We start from the raw sequence: 15,000 nt of genomic DNA, 5'->3' as shown, positions 1-15,000 counted from the left end.
GGAGTGAAGTCCCTTTGCCTCCCTACAGTAAAGCAACTTGTTTTCACTTTCTGGCACACTGCATTGGATATTACTAGAATTCTTATGTTTGTCTGAAAGTTAATATTGTATTAAATGTCAACACAATATGACTGCATACTGCAAATAATGAAGTTGTAGGGACAAAAACTTCACTTTGGGAGGTTTGTAGTTTGGCCCAACCCTCTGCAAAAATCTCGAATAAATCTATTATAGCAGCAATTAAAGTTCTTTAATCTTTAATAATAATACTTTTAAGATGTGGTTCTGCATGGCTTCAGTCTTAGTCATTTGGTCTCAAAATGCTGAGATTCAGTCTGATACGGTAGGGGATTATTTAGGGAACCCATTGAAAAATGGTTAAATACAACCATATTTAACCGATAAAGATAATTTTTTTTATTTTTATTCACATTTCTGATGCCCCATTGTTTTCAACATTTTCTCATTGTGTCTACATTACCCATAGTGCTTTTGTGCAGAAAAAAATCCAGATTTTTTTTCTGTTACTTCATGTGATATCACATGTACTCATTACCATTTTTCATTTTGTATGGCAGTCAGCATGCATTCTGCGTAATTTTACCCAGTGTGACACATTATTGCTTTCATCTTCTGGCAGGTCTCTACAATGAGCCACTGTCACGAACAACCAAAATCATAACTCAGAACAATGATGGCACTCCTGACCTTGCCAGGTTTATATTTCCATGGAACTCTGTTTTTAGTTCCAAGAGAAAACAGACAAATTCTAGAACAATAAGTAACATATAAATGTTGCATAATCTTTACAAGCAAATAAGCTGCAATGTCTTGAATTGCATGGGCTGCAAAAGTTTTGGCCGATAGTTTATAGCAACGAGACGGAGGTGTCCTGCACTGGTATATCCACTAGCTTTTCCTACACAGATGTTAAGGTTCCAAATGTATCTTTCAATGAAGTAGTGCCTGAACTTCTCAGTTGTTCATTGGTATAGTCACTAAGTAAAAACATTGCAATGGAGTGTATAATTTGAAGACAGACTTGCCTTTGCATTGGTGCTACTACTTTAAGAATGTACTTGCCTGTTGTATACACTGTTGTAGCATGTGCATACAAAATAAATTGCCAAGTTAACTTATTTAATTACTTTTAGAAAGGAAGATGATTTTCAAGAATGCTCATTGGTTGTGCAGTGCAGGCATTCTAAAACATTTCAGAATGACACTATTTGTGATCTGTTAAAAGATGGGTTATAAATCTTTAACAGTTATTGTACCAATCTGCTTCAGACCTGTACCATTAGATGTGTGGGCTGCTATGGCAAATTGAAGGCTACAATGCTTGAAAGACAGAAAACACACAGAACTTTTGCTTCACTGTTAGTTAATCATGATACGGAATTTGCAATACTAAATGCAGAGATTAAGCTGATTAAATATTATTTGTTGTTATTCTTGTGTCTATTCTTGTGTCTCTTCGATCCTAACTTGGCCGGATGAAACTAGACATATGTCTGCATATGGACAATTTGGATTGTAAAATGTCATATGAACTTGCTTCTTCATCTTTTCTTCTTTTTTTAAGGCAGCAGGGGCTTGTGCTAAATCTTGAGATTTGTACCTTTGCAAACACATTTGGTTGACTGTCCAATGAATAAACATTTCATCACATGCATCATCCACATCTGATTATGCAATTTGATGCTTTATTAAAAATCAAAACTGTGGGTTGAACAACTACAGTTTTTGTTTTATATTTTTGGTGTTCCTTTTGTAAATTATGTCCTCAGATTTGTCAAAATGGATGTAGAAAAGGTTTCTTCATGTTATCTGATGCTCGATAGAACATTAATGAAGTTGCCCCTTTTTTGTATAAGTGTCATGGGATTTTTTACATCCATCCATCCATCCTCAACCCCTTTTTCCCATTTTGCACATGGGGTTGGGGTGGCACTTCAACAGTGACAATCATCTTGAGCCAAGGTTTACATCACCTCTTGGTTAGCATCTACTAGTCATACTGCAGAGCAGGCAGATGGCACTTCATTTCACAGTTTTACACAAAAAATAGCACCTCACAAGTGCAGCATCCATATTATGATGACCTACAGTATCAGTAAATGAATATTTCTCCAACCACATGGAGACAGCATCAGCAGTTTTGTGACCTGCCTGTTAAATACAAGTTAGTTACATGATGAGTCATTTGCACTGTTTGGTTAATAATAAGCATATACAAAACTCTGTGCTTTTATTGTATGCATTGTGCCATTAGAACAAAATCACTAGCAGGTTAAGCTTTTGTTCTCCATATTCTTGAAGTTATATTTTACGCTATTCATTTCCTTTACAAATTTGTCTAGTTGTTGACTACATGGAGATGAGATGGCACAAGTAATAAGCCTGTAGTGCTGAAATATAATTGCACAAATCCTTTGATCTGTCCCAAATTATTTCTAGTGGTATTTGATAAAGCTGAAGTTGCCTTTCTTCCGCTACGCTTATCCCTCATAAGGCCTATCATTGAACACAATGCTCCTTTTGGTATGCATCTTTCTAAGCATATAGTTCAACCTCAGAGGCTTCAGTTATCCTAAAAAAAAACAAAAACAAACCAAAATCACCCCACTGGTTTCAAGTTCCTTAATTGCCAGATAGACCGGCAACTCCATCCTTGTAGTCTCTCCTGATGATAACTTCACTCTGACCTCTCCCTTGCTTTTTGAAGAATGAAATAGTCTGCCTTTTTCAGAACTGCATACCTCCACAGAACCAGTGGTTCATCAACCTCCCATGCCAAGACTCTCAATCTAGAAAATATGGAAATATGATTCCTAAGTGGGAAAGGAATTTAAATCAATGCATTGCATGGTTGTGGAACATGCTTCTCCTATGGGTCAAACACAGATGCGTACTTCTAAACTCTGCTCTGGGTTATCCTATGTAGCATTTCTAAACAAAGGTACCAAACAATATTGGGTTATATAACAATTTAAGGGGCTTACTTGGTTAGGCTGCTTATGGCATTAGTCACCGTTTTCCTGATATCAACCTACGGACCTAAATAGTTAACAGATTCATGAATACCAGTTCTGTTTCTAGGCCTCTTGTGGAAATGCATCTAAATCAAAGGTAATATCAAAGATGGTTTACCTTGTTTATTTAAAGTAAAAATGCGGCATGTATCAGCCTACAGTTCACATATGCAAAATCTCTACCGTACAGTATGAATCAGAAAATAGGAATGCTTAATTTTAGAAAGAAAACAACATAACTTATCATTTACTTATTCCAGTTGCTAACAACAGTGATGCAGAAACACTTCACCACATATCAGAGCAGTAAACTAGATAAAAAAAAAAGAATATTTTTAGATATGTTGTCTCTAAACCTGCCTGTTATGCACATAATGCTTTCACCCAGAACACAGCGTGCTTCCATATACAAAACACTTAAAGCAAGTTAAATGAATTTGACTAAAATATGCTGTTTTCATTATGGTGAAAAAAGCAATAAATCACAAAAAAAGATTACTTTTCATAACAAGAACCATTAATAACTGGCATGACAGTACTTCATATGCTCTTAAATTCTGAAAATTCTTTTAGTGCATTTTTGTAATTATTGGGCTTAGATGCAACACTGTCCTTAATGCTGTGTCAAGGCTAATCTTCACTTAGACATCTATAAGCTGTAGCTTAATCACGCATGCTGTGTTAATGGGAAAAGTCTGTATCAGCCACTCTGAATAAGACCTTCGCCAAGTGTTCTTTTAAAGGGGGAAAAAGCAAGTATGCTGTATTTGAATCTGTATTTAAATTTAAACTAAAGATATGATTATTTTATGTTTGAAATATTGTTAATTTAGCAGTAAATAAGTTGATGCTTCAATAAAGAAGAAGTACAGATGAAAACATTTAAATGACATTGTCCTGGTCCCTTTCAATAAACACATCACACCAAATGACATTTGACGACCTTTATTAAATTTCATAACAGCTTTGTTCTCCAAATTCATTAATTACAACTATTCATAATATAATTGATTCTAAACACAGCATAACATCCTTGTAATGTTAATCAGGGCAGCGTACCTACTCACCCTGCCCCAGTAAGCAGCGTCCATACCTCTGCTCACATACTTTACTTATGAAGCACCATCCTTGTAATGCTAATCAGGGCAGCATACCTACTCACCCTGCCCAACAAGCAGCGTCCATACCTCTGCTCGTTTACTTTATGTATGAAGCAGCGGCCCATCTCACTTCATGCACCATTCATTGAATTACCTTCCACCAAATAATCATCATCCTTACCTCAGCTTACTTATCTATTCAGCAAGCTTCCTCCAGCCGCTCATTTTCCTTTCCCCATATCCTTGTAATGAACATCCAGACACCAGAGGGGGAACAGAAGAGGGCAAGCCTGTCCCTCTTCTCTGGCAACCAGCCTGACCAGGCTGTTCCCCCTCCCTTCTACCCAAAATTGTTCAACCCACTACTTCCCATAAAGGGAAGGATCAAGCCAAACATCATTCAGTGTACCATCCTCTGTAAAGCACCTTAGAATCCTGTCATAAACCCACCTTGCCATACCATCACTGAAACACATCCTAATGAAACTAAATAAAGTAGAATTACTGTGATGTCACTGTACCACCAGAACATCCACACCAAGAGAATACATACTCTTTTAGCCCGCTTCCTTCAAAGTTGAAATCATGGCTCAACCTGAACGGCTTGATAACCTATAACTACAACAAAACCACAAACTATAACCCCTTGAACTCAAATCGACACCCAGTCAACAAGTAGTATCAAGTCTCACACACAGGACCCTGTCAACTGCAGCCTATCACCTTAGCCCAACAGCTACCCAGTTCAAGCTGTGCAGTGACTCACTTACCATAGGGAATAGTCAAACTACAAAACTTTACTGTCCTAACCTTAGATGGCAGAAAGCCAGCACCCCTTGACCTGGGTCCTGAAAACCCACCTATGCTCAGCAATTAAGTACTTTACATGCCCAGCCATAAACATCCCCAATTTACTCATTACCAAACCACTTTTAACCCCTGTTTATCCCTGGCCTTTCCCCTAGAAAGCTCTCTTTCCTTATGTTACCTATACCACTAGTAGGTAATTAAGACCTGTCCTACAGCTGCCTTATCCTGCAACCAAGCTTCCTTTAAACCTTCTAACTCACCTGTCATAACGCCCACAGTTTCTAAAACTACCCTAACACAGCCACCAACCTACCATGTTTCCTAAAACCCATCTACAAAATTCACCCACACTCCAAGTGAAATGGTCCTTTTGCTATTCTGTAAAACCTTAACCAGGTATGTAACATTAACACTACCTACTCAAGGGACAAATTTGTCACCCCAAAGATACCACCCATTAGGAACAAACTCCAGCATCCTGTCAAACACCTCATTGATCCTTCCCCCACATACGGTTCAAACAACTGGATGAGTGAATACAACCACCTCAAGGTTCCAAGAAAGCAAGGATTGAACTCACTGGCTTGCAAGAGCCATAGGGCTGTAGCCTAATAAGTTCCTGTGCTCCTATGAATGTCGTGACTCTACTCATCCTGTGGGATCCCCACACTCCCCATAAACCATCCCCAACAGTTTTTCCCTTGGCCCCCCTACCTACCTCTTCCTTATTTGTCCCCTAGACCAATGCAATAATCAGCTGCCACTAATTAAACACAGTGCTCGAACATGCCTTACTAAGGTGATTACTCAGACCCTCCTTGTGCCTCATTCCAGTGGCAAGAACATCCATCCTATCAAAACATCACCTTTCAAATCCCCTTTTCAAGCCACCGCATGATGCTTTCTGACTTCAGCAATCTACAAAGGAAAGAAAAAAAAACAGTAAAGTCTATGTGAACACTTACCAATAATTACTTAACATGGAGAGACTGATGAGGACCCCTGCCACCCCATCAAGTGTTTGCCAAACTCTGCACCAAAGTATGGCACCAGCTTTCCCCCGTTTTTTTTTTTATTATTTTATTATACTATGACTCATATCCCCTTGGACAAGAGTGATAAGTGCAGCCCTCAGAAAAAGAGTCAAACTTGTCTAGCTAGTAACCATCCCCGAACCAGTAGCCTAATAACTTCCTATGATACTAAGAGTGCTGTGACTCCACTCTACCTACACAAACCCTGTCCAGATTGACATGCCTTAATGAGCACTAAATAAAATGCATTACCTGTAACCTCCTCAAGCCCACTGCAGGAACCCAAACTCTCACCTATGGCCAATGGCTGATGCTCCCTTTTACTACTGAATGCAAATGCCCAAAAGCAGGAACAACTTTCAACGTTAATCTAACATACTGAATGGTTAATATAACAAATTGTACAACCAATTAACCCTGAGATCACAAACTCAAGTGCCTGTCCTTCTCTGTCTAGTAGTGTAAATCCTCTACAAAAACTCAACAACTTTGAAATCCACTTACTTCCGTCATTAACTGCTGCTCACATTCAATTAATTACATCAAAAACAAAGAATAGCCCTAAGCTTAGCTACATTTCTTTTACTGTTAAAAAGTTTCAAACATTAAAAGACACTATAATATGTACAGTGTTGGTTAAAAACATTTTAAATGCTGTAAATGCACAAAACATAGAAACAGAAATATTAGTGATAACAGACAGCAGTAAAATTATAAAAAAGAAAAGAAAAAAATAAAGAAGTTTTTAAATAATAAACAACTCATATTTCTGTAGCCCTTTGTTTCAAAAAGGGGGCTACTGAAACAAAGTTATTCAACCCAGATTTACAGCAGGCATTCAATCTAAACTGCCACTTAGACTCCGTAATTTCCAACTCAAGTTTAACATCACCCCCCCCCAACATTACCCCAGACCCTGTCAATAACAAAAAATATACATCTTTTGAAATGTGGACATTCCAAGGTATGAATATATAGGGTATTATGGGTGTTTTTATTTTTGATATCCCTCAAATGCTCTACAATACAGTCCCGTAGTCTACTGATGGTCATTCCTGCATAAAAACCTGGACAGGATAGGCATGTGGCTAAATAGATTACCATGGTGGTATTGCAATTGCAATTACATCTTCCATCTTTTTTGTTATTGACAGGGTCTGTGGTGATGTTATGGGGGGGGGGGGTTGAGTGACTTTGTTTTTGTCTATTTTTTGTGCATTTACAGCATTTAAAATGTTTTTTAACAAACACTATACATATCACAGTGTCTTTTAATGTTTGAAACTTTTTTATCAGTAAAAGAAATGTAGCTAAGCTTAGGGCTATTCTTTGTTTTTGATGTAATTAATTGAAAGATTGATTATTACCTGAGTATATAACTACAATTCAACTTAATCGGTTTGACTCTGAAGAAGCCATTTGAATTTTATGGCAAAAGCGCTTAGTCTGTCGGTGCTGTATTAAACTGTTTGCTACAGCTTTACTGACTTGGTGGCTCAATTTCTTTTTATTTGCTAGTGTTATTTTCTTAGATTATTAGCCTTGTGGCTGTTGTGTCATTTTTTTTTTTACCCAATATAGTTTCTTTCAACCTCTTGTGGTAACATACTTTGCAACCTCTTTGCACAAGAAATCTGAACAAAATCTAAAATGATTGGGAGACAAAGGCAAAAAAATGGGGGCAGATTTTAAATATTGCTCTTATAAACATAAAAAGTTGCTAGAATAACCAGATTTGTGTTAGCAGGCATTTTCTGAAGGAGTCAGAAACTCAGATGTATGCCATTATTTAGTGACTTCAATCCTCAATGACTTGCAAAAAATACATGCATTTTATGAAAAGTAGACAAAAAATGTGAGCCAGAAATCTGGACATTCTGTAAAAATGTATATATATATATATATATATATATATATATATATATATATATATATATATATATATATATATATATATATTCACACACACACACACACACACACACACACACACACACACACACACATGCACACACACATACGCATGCGCACACACACACACACACACACACACACACACACACACACACATATATATATATATATATATATATATATATATATATATATATATATGTGTGTATATCTAAACACTTGTAAACTGGAATAGTAGGCTGATCCCAAGTAACCATAGCCCAGATATACAACTGAAATATATAACAAAAGGAATTCACAGTTCAGCATTTACTGCCAACTAGTGATTAATGCCCAATGGGTGTTACAGATTAAGAGATTAACTTGATAGCTAGATGTAGATCATACTTCTTATCTGTAAATTATTTTGTTTGAATTTTTCTTTTGTCCAGCAAAGAAATTTGCACTTGTAGTAAATCACTAAGGATTACAATAGGTCAACAGTGCCTGTCATTATATTTAAAAAAAAATGCATGTAGAGGCAAAGCTCATTGCTCTATCAATACTCAGTAGGTTATATCTGAAGGAAAATGAGCAATGTGGAAAAGAGGGAGTCTGCCAGTGAAACTGCATCTAGCTATAGAGCGGGCATTTTGTTTCTTGATGTATGATTTGTTAGGTAAGCATTTTGCTTTAATAACTGATCATGCTTGTACCCCAGCTTAATATGCAGACTGAAGACAATGCAATTTCATTTCAGTGGGCACTATCCCAACAGCACTAAAATAAAGGCCCAGCCTATTCAACAGAAATGCTGATTGGTTTGACAATGTCGTACAAACCATCATTAGAAGCCCAAAACCTTTTTTGGTGGAGGTAGTTGTAGTATGATAGATAAAGTGGGAACTGTGTTTTTAGATGTGTGCTACAGTTTGTAATATCACATCAATTAGGAAAATGCTTTATATTTCAAATGAGCACATGATTATAAATTATCAAGCTATAAAAGAGGAGTCTGTTCCCAGAGCCTTCAGAAAACTGATTATTCATCTGGAAGGAAGACCTTCATAGCAGGGATTTTATCAGCTCAACTGAGGTTAAGCTGTTGCATGTATCTATGGACAGAACTGGAATCAAGGCCATGGTGAGGCATATGTCATGACCATGATGAGAACACCTTTTTTTCTGAAGAGGTTGCATGGGCTGTATAAAGAAACTAGTAAGGTATTGTTTTATGGCACTACAAGCCAAACAGTTTATTTTATTTACTTTTGGACTGGAAAGCCAAGAGGTGGTGTTATGTTCATTTTATTTTTCAAAGAAAAGCCAATAAGTGTTGTATTTTGTGGTCTCTCTCTCTCTCTGTCTCACACCACACACACACACACACACACACACACACACACACACACACACACACACACACACACACACACACACACACACACACACACACACACACACACACACACACATGTTTCTATTAATGATCACTGTCATACCACTCAACCTGGAAACATCAAAAATCTGAACAAGGCCCATGAAAAATAGGTACAAATCTGTACATTGATTAACATAAAATGTGCATACATAATTACATAACCCCACCCACTCCAATGGAATTGTGGGATACCAACTTTCAAATGCAAACTGAAGAACAGACAACCAAAATATGGCACCAGAGTCCTCCTGCAGCCATTCCAATGTCCCATTACCTGCCTATTTTGCTCCATTTACCATAAACACTAATGTGCACATACTGCTTTACTTCTACAATGATTATTTTGATTTTATTTTTACATTTTATAGCACAATGTATAAACACTAATAAATATATGCTAAATAACAAAGCTGCTAAACAAAGCAATGCTGTCTGACAATGAAAACAGACTTGACATTAAAATTTCTCTGCCCTTGAAACTCACATTCACTGAAACAGCATTGAAACCCACACCACATAGAAAAAAAAAATGCATCTGGCCAGTGGTGGATAAAGGTTACCTTTGGGCTGTTGTCAAATCATTGACCCCTTGCACACAAAACAAGAAACATACATGTGTTCTATGATACAGCTTCCTGAATTTATTAAATTATATTCTTTGTATAATACAGCACACTTGTTAGACAGAGTGCATTTTAAATTTATTATTTGAACATTTTTCCAGTAGACAATGAAACAAAATGCATGAACCAATAATGACAAAACTGCCCAATTCAGAACATGTCCATCATAAAAGTCTACTTCCACACCCACATAATATATATATATATATATATATATATATATATATATATATATATATATATATATATATATATATATATATATATATATATAAAATAGAATGATAATAGTGTAGGCCGCAGGAATCTTGGACAGTTTCTCACAATTATTTTCAATTTCAGTTTACATTTTGGAAAGTTGCTAGAATAAAATGTCGTGTTACCACAATGCATTTTAGTACCAAGTCTTGAAGCCAGGACCCTGTGTATTACAGTAAGAGCAACATGTCACTATGCCAAATCAAGAGTTTGCTGAAAGATAGGAAGACGGAAAATTAAATGGCTACCATTTAGTGAATTCAGTTCTCAGTTCTCACCATAGCTCTCAACCTCTTAGCCCAAAAAACCTGGACAAAGCCAATAATGGTGGAATACAGAATTCAGTTCTCACTTCTCACCATAGTTCTGAACCTCTTAGCACAAAAAACCTGGACAAAGCCTATGATGGGGGAATACAGCCCCAAAATAGGGACAAATTTCAAATACCGATCATGCAAAGTTAGAAAATTGCTAGAATAAAAGGTTTTGTGTTAGCATTTATTTTCTGAAGAATATGAAGTCTGAAATTCAAATGCATGTCATTATTTAGTGAATTCAATCCTTCAGTGATTTGCCACAATCCTGAAAAGCAATACTGATTTATAAACTTAGAAAATTGCCAGAATAAAAGGTTTTGTGTTACCATTTATTTTCTGAAGAATATGAAGTCTGAAATTCAAATGCCTGTCATTATTTAATGAATCAAATCCTTTAGTGATTTGCCACAAAAAATCCTGAAAACCACAGATTTTACAAGGAACAGGTGGTGGCTAGGGACTTTCGGCTATTTTTACCTTGTACCCAAGGTACAGGGTTTGAGCCTGAGTACCTCTAGCCACAAGGTATATTAAATCGGGGGCATTTTCACACACACACGCGCACATGCACACAGCATTTTAAAAATGTGTGCAGCATCATTCCAAATTACAGATGTTCCTATGCTGACTTGACACTTATGAAGCAATGAGAGTACGATATAATAATCCAAAGCAGTTAATATAGCAATAACCCACGCCTGGGTGTGGGTAATGCTGGATTTACCCACAGTTGGTGTAGTTTGGTCACGAGGGCAAAGCCCGACTGGCCAAATAAAGCCAACCGTGGGTAAATCCAGCATTACCCACACTCAGAAGTGGGTTATTGCTATTATACAATGACATTATTTAAGAAAAAAATAATTACTTTTCTTAAATAATGGCATTGTATAATGCCTCCTTGTTGCCCTTCTGCAGCTGTCTGGTATTCTGCGGCAGTTCTGATGTACTGCTCATGCGTATGCCTAAGCAGTACATCAGAGCTGTGGGCAAAAGCAATGGAGAAAGCAAGATCTCTGTTGTTTTTATAAACTGTTTCGCTATGTTAAATGGGTTTAGCATAGCGAGACAGCTTTAAAAAAGCAACAGAGAATCTCCGTTGCTTATTTTAAAGCTGTCTCACTATCTTAAACCCATTTAACATAGCAAGACGGTTTTGAAAAAAGCAACGGAGAAAGCAAGATCTCCGTTGCTTTTTACGAACTGTTTTGCTATGTTAAATGGGTTTAACATATCAAGACAGTGTTGCTGTAAAAAAAGAGTTATAGTAATGGAAAAAGTCTGGGCGACCGGACCTTTTCCCATTACTATAACTCAGATTTACAACGTGCACGCTGACCAATCAGCGTGCACGTTTTTGAATATTAATGGGGGGTCATTGTATAATATTAGTGTTTGTATTATTCATAGAGTACATAACCATAGAATATCAAGATATGACTTAACTAAAGCAATGTAATCTATAACTATAAGGCCATTACCATGAACAACACTTTTACAAAAAGAAATAAACAGTAAATGGCACCAATACAGTGCAAATAATGCAAGCAAACATTAATGTATTCCTTTCTTCATTCATTTGCCATTTAGCCCCTTAATCTAATTCAGGATCAAGAGGGAGCCGGACTCTATCCTGGTACTCACCAGGTGCAAAGAAGGGGACACTAGCCCATCAGAGGATGGATATGCAGACCCTCTCCACATGGCATGCACACCTATGGGCAGCTTGGAGGAGTGACAATTTGCCTATAGCATGCCTTTAGGATATGGGAAGAATCCAGAGCATCTAGCAAAAATACCCACAGAAAATGCATTTTTAGATTTACAAAAAAAAAAAAGTGTATATATAATGTATTTTCCTACAAAATGGTTGATAATCATTTGTTGCTCTTTTGCCCATCCCAACTGTTGTTATTCACTGCAATAAAAGATTTTTGAACTTTATCTGCAATGTAGTTTTTTTGTTAGATACATATAGAAAGTATACACATAGGACTGTGTTACATACTGCTAGAATTACACAACCAGATATTGTATTTAGAGAAATACCGTGCCTTAAAAAGAAGTGCCTTGCTAGTTCACATTGAGTGTTGGGTAGCAAAGCAGCATGGAGTCAGATTCTACTTTCTCACACCTCAGTGTTATCCTAAATTAATGCACTCCTCTTTGTTTCCCCTGATGTGAAGAGATGCTAATTACTTCCATGGCAATGCCAACAAATGTACTTATGGAAGGCATTAAGGTGCTAATGATATGTATGTTTAGAGCTGTACTAAAGGAGCACTTGTAACCATGATGGCAACTTGTAAAAGTTTTTGGTTTTCTTTAAGCCATGCTCTCTAAGTTAGACTCATGTTACAAGACAATGGGCACAGGAGCACTTATTAATGCTTGAAAAGTTTCACTGAAAAAAGAAGAAAGCTTTACATGTAATGTGCAACTACTCCAAGTGTTAACACAATGCATCATACATTTTTTCTGTACCATCCAGTCATTAAGACAGAGGCATTGAAATGGTTTGGCATGAAGTAGCATTTCACACAAAATGTAAGCACTTTATTTCTATATAAATGCTAATTAAATTACTAAGCTTCAGTAGAGATATTCATGGCCCATGTCTGCATATCACACTGAGAAAATAGATAAAATGCTGAGAGAACATTAAACTTTACTTTTCCCCACAGAGTGTTTACCAGGCATACTCAGTGTTGTCTATGGCATCTGTAACTACTATCAGTTCAGCTTGTGATACAGATTTACAAGGATATAGATAAGGAAATATTGTACAAGACTACCCACTATATCAGACCATGCAATAAATCTCAGTAAGTAGATAATAAACAGAAACAGCTATAATCATCACTACCACCATGGAGCACAACATATTAAGTGATTCATAGAGAATATGTAGCCTCTGACAACCAAAACTTTTTCATTCTGCAGTAAATGAAACACAAAATCTGAAGCAGTTCATGCAAGGTATTAAGCCCCCAACAATCAGCATTGTTAATCCTACAGTGTTTTAGGTAAGGGTAGTTAAATACTAGGGGACCTGAAAACTTAAACAGTGCAAGTAATAATATGAGTGCTTCATCAATACCAGTTGGTAATGCTGAGAATACACACACACATGTGGATGCACACTCGCACAGGTTCTCACAGATACGTGCATACAGACACACACACACACACACACACACACACACACACACACACACACACACACACACACACCTTTGCTTAAAGACCGGCAGAACTGAATATGTCTGCTCAGCTCACAGAATAAAGAAAACGTTTCCTACTTGTTTGTTGATTTACCGGTTCCCGCTCAGCATCCTCGCAGATAGGAGAGAAACCCTGGACTTGAGAATGGCAGAAATTAGAACAGATCCATATAAACTGTTTCCACATAATGAAAACTGTTTCCCCGCTCTTGCATATCCATTCAAATTCCGGAAATGGCACGATGGAGGAAATGTGTGTACTGAGCCCTTGAGCTTGATTCTGACACGCTGGTAGCCCTGATGGAGCTGATGTCATCGTGCACGTGATGACATCAGCTCAAAACCTGGAAAAAATGAAAAATAAGAAAAGAAGCTGGGAAAAAATTCAGAAATGAAGGGGTGCCACTTAGGAATTGTGGCACCCCATTATTTGGACCCCAAAACTCGGCAAAAACTGAGTAATTCGGTATGGTTGGAAAGTATGATCACTGTTAATTGAGTGTGGTAAAACACATGTGATCTACATTTCAAAATATTTCATCTCACTCAGACCATATCTCTAACAGTTTGTCACTGGCCTGCCTATATCTTTATTAAGCAGAAATAATTAAAACATCTTGCAAAGTCAATTAAAGCATAAAAATGATGGCATATGTAGAAAAATATTAAAAATAATAAAATACAAAACAAATGTAAACTATAAAAATAAAAGCAAAGCAGAGGAAAAGTATGATTATTAGAATCCTGACAAGTTAAAAAAGGACAATGGGCATTCACAGTCTACATGTCTCTTGCTAAAAATATAGTACAATAGATGAAAACACAGATAATAACCAAATAGACAGATACATGCCAATAATGAGCAAATAAATAAAACAAGTAAAATACTAATTTAATCTCCATTGCAATACACAGGTTAGCTCTGACTTACTGCGCAATGGTACCTCCTATACTGAGCCAACAGATATTGCCAACATACTGGCTGATAGACAGTGCCAACATTACCCCCCCCCAAAGGACCAATCACAATACTGGAGGAATACCAGGCACCCAGAATTACTGCAGCACAGGTTAAAGCTGCATTGTCCAAGGCCAAGAATACAGCTTCCGTGGGACCCGACAATATCCCTGGATGTGTGCTACATGAACTATAAAGTGAACTGGTACCACATCTGTGTGCCCTGTTCAATCACAGTCTCACCTCAGATGTTGTCCCTACTGAATGGTGCACTGCTACAGTCATCCCAATCCATAAAGGGGGAGCTACT

Source organism: Protopterus annectens, chromosome 3.part0 (genome assembly GCF_019279795.1).
Source record: "Protopterus annectens isolate FY-2018-M chromosome 3.part0, PAN1.0, whole genome shotgun sequence".
Taxonomy (NCBI): domain Eukaryota; kingdom Metazoa; phylum Chordata; order Ceratodontiformes; family Protopteridae; genus Protopterus; species Protopterus annectens.
Note: the sequence above shows the minus strand (reverse complement) of the source record.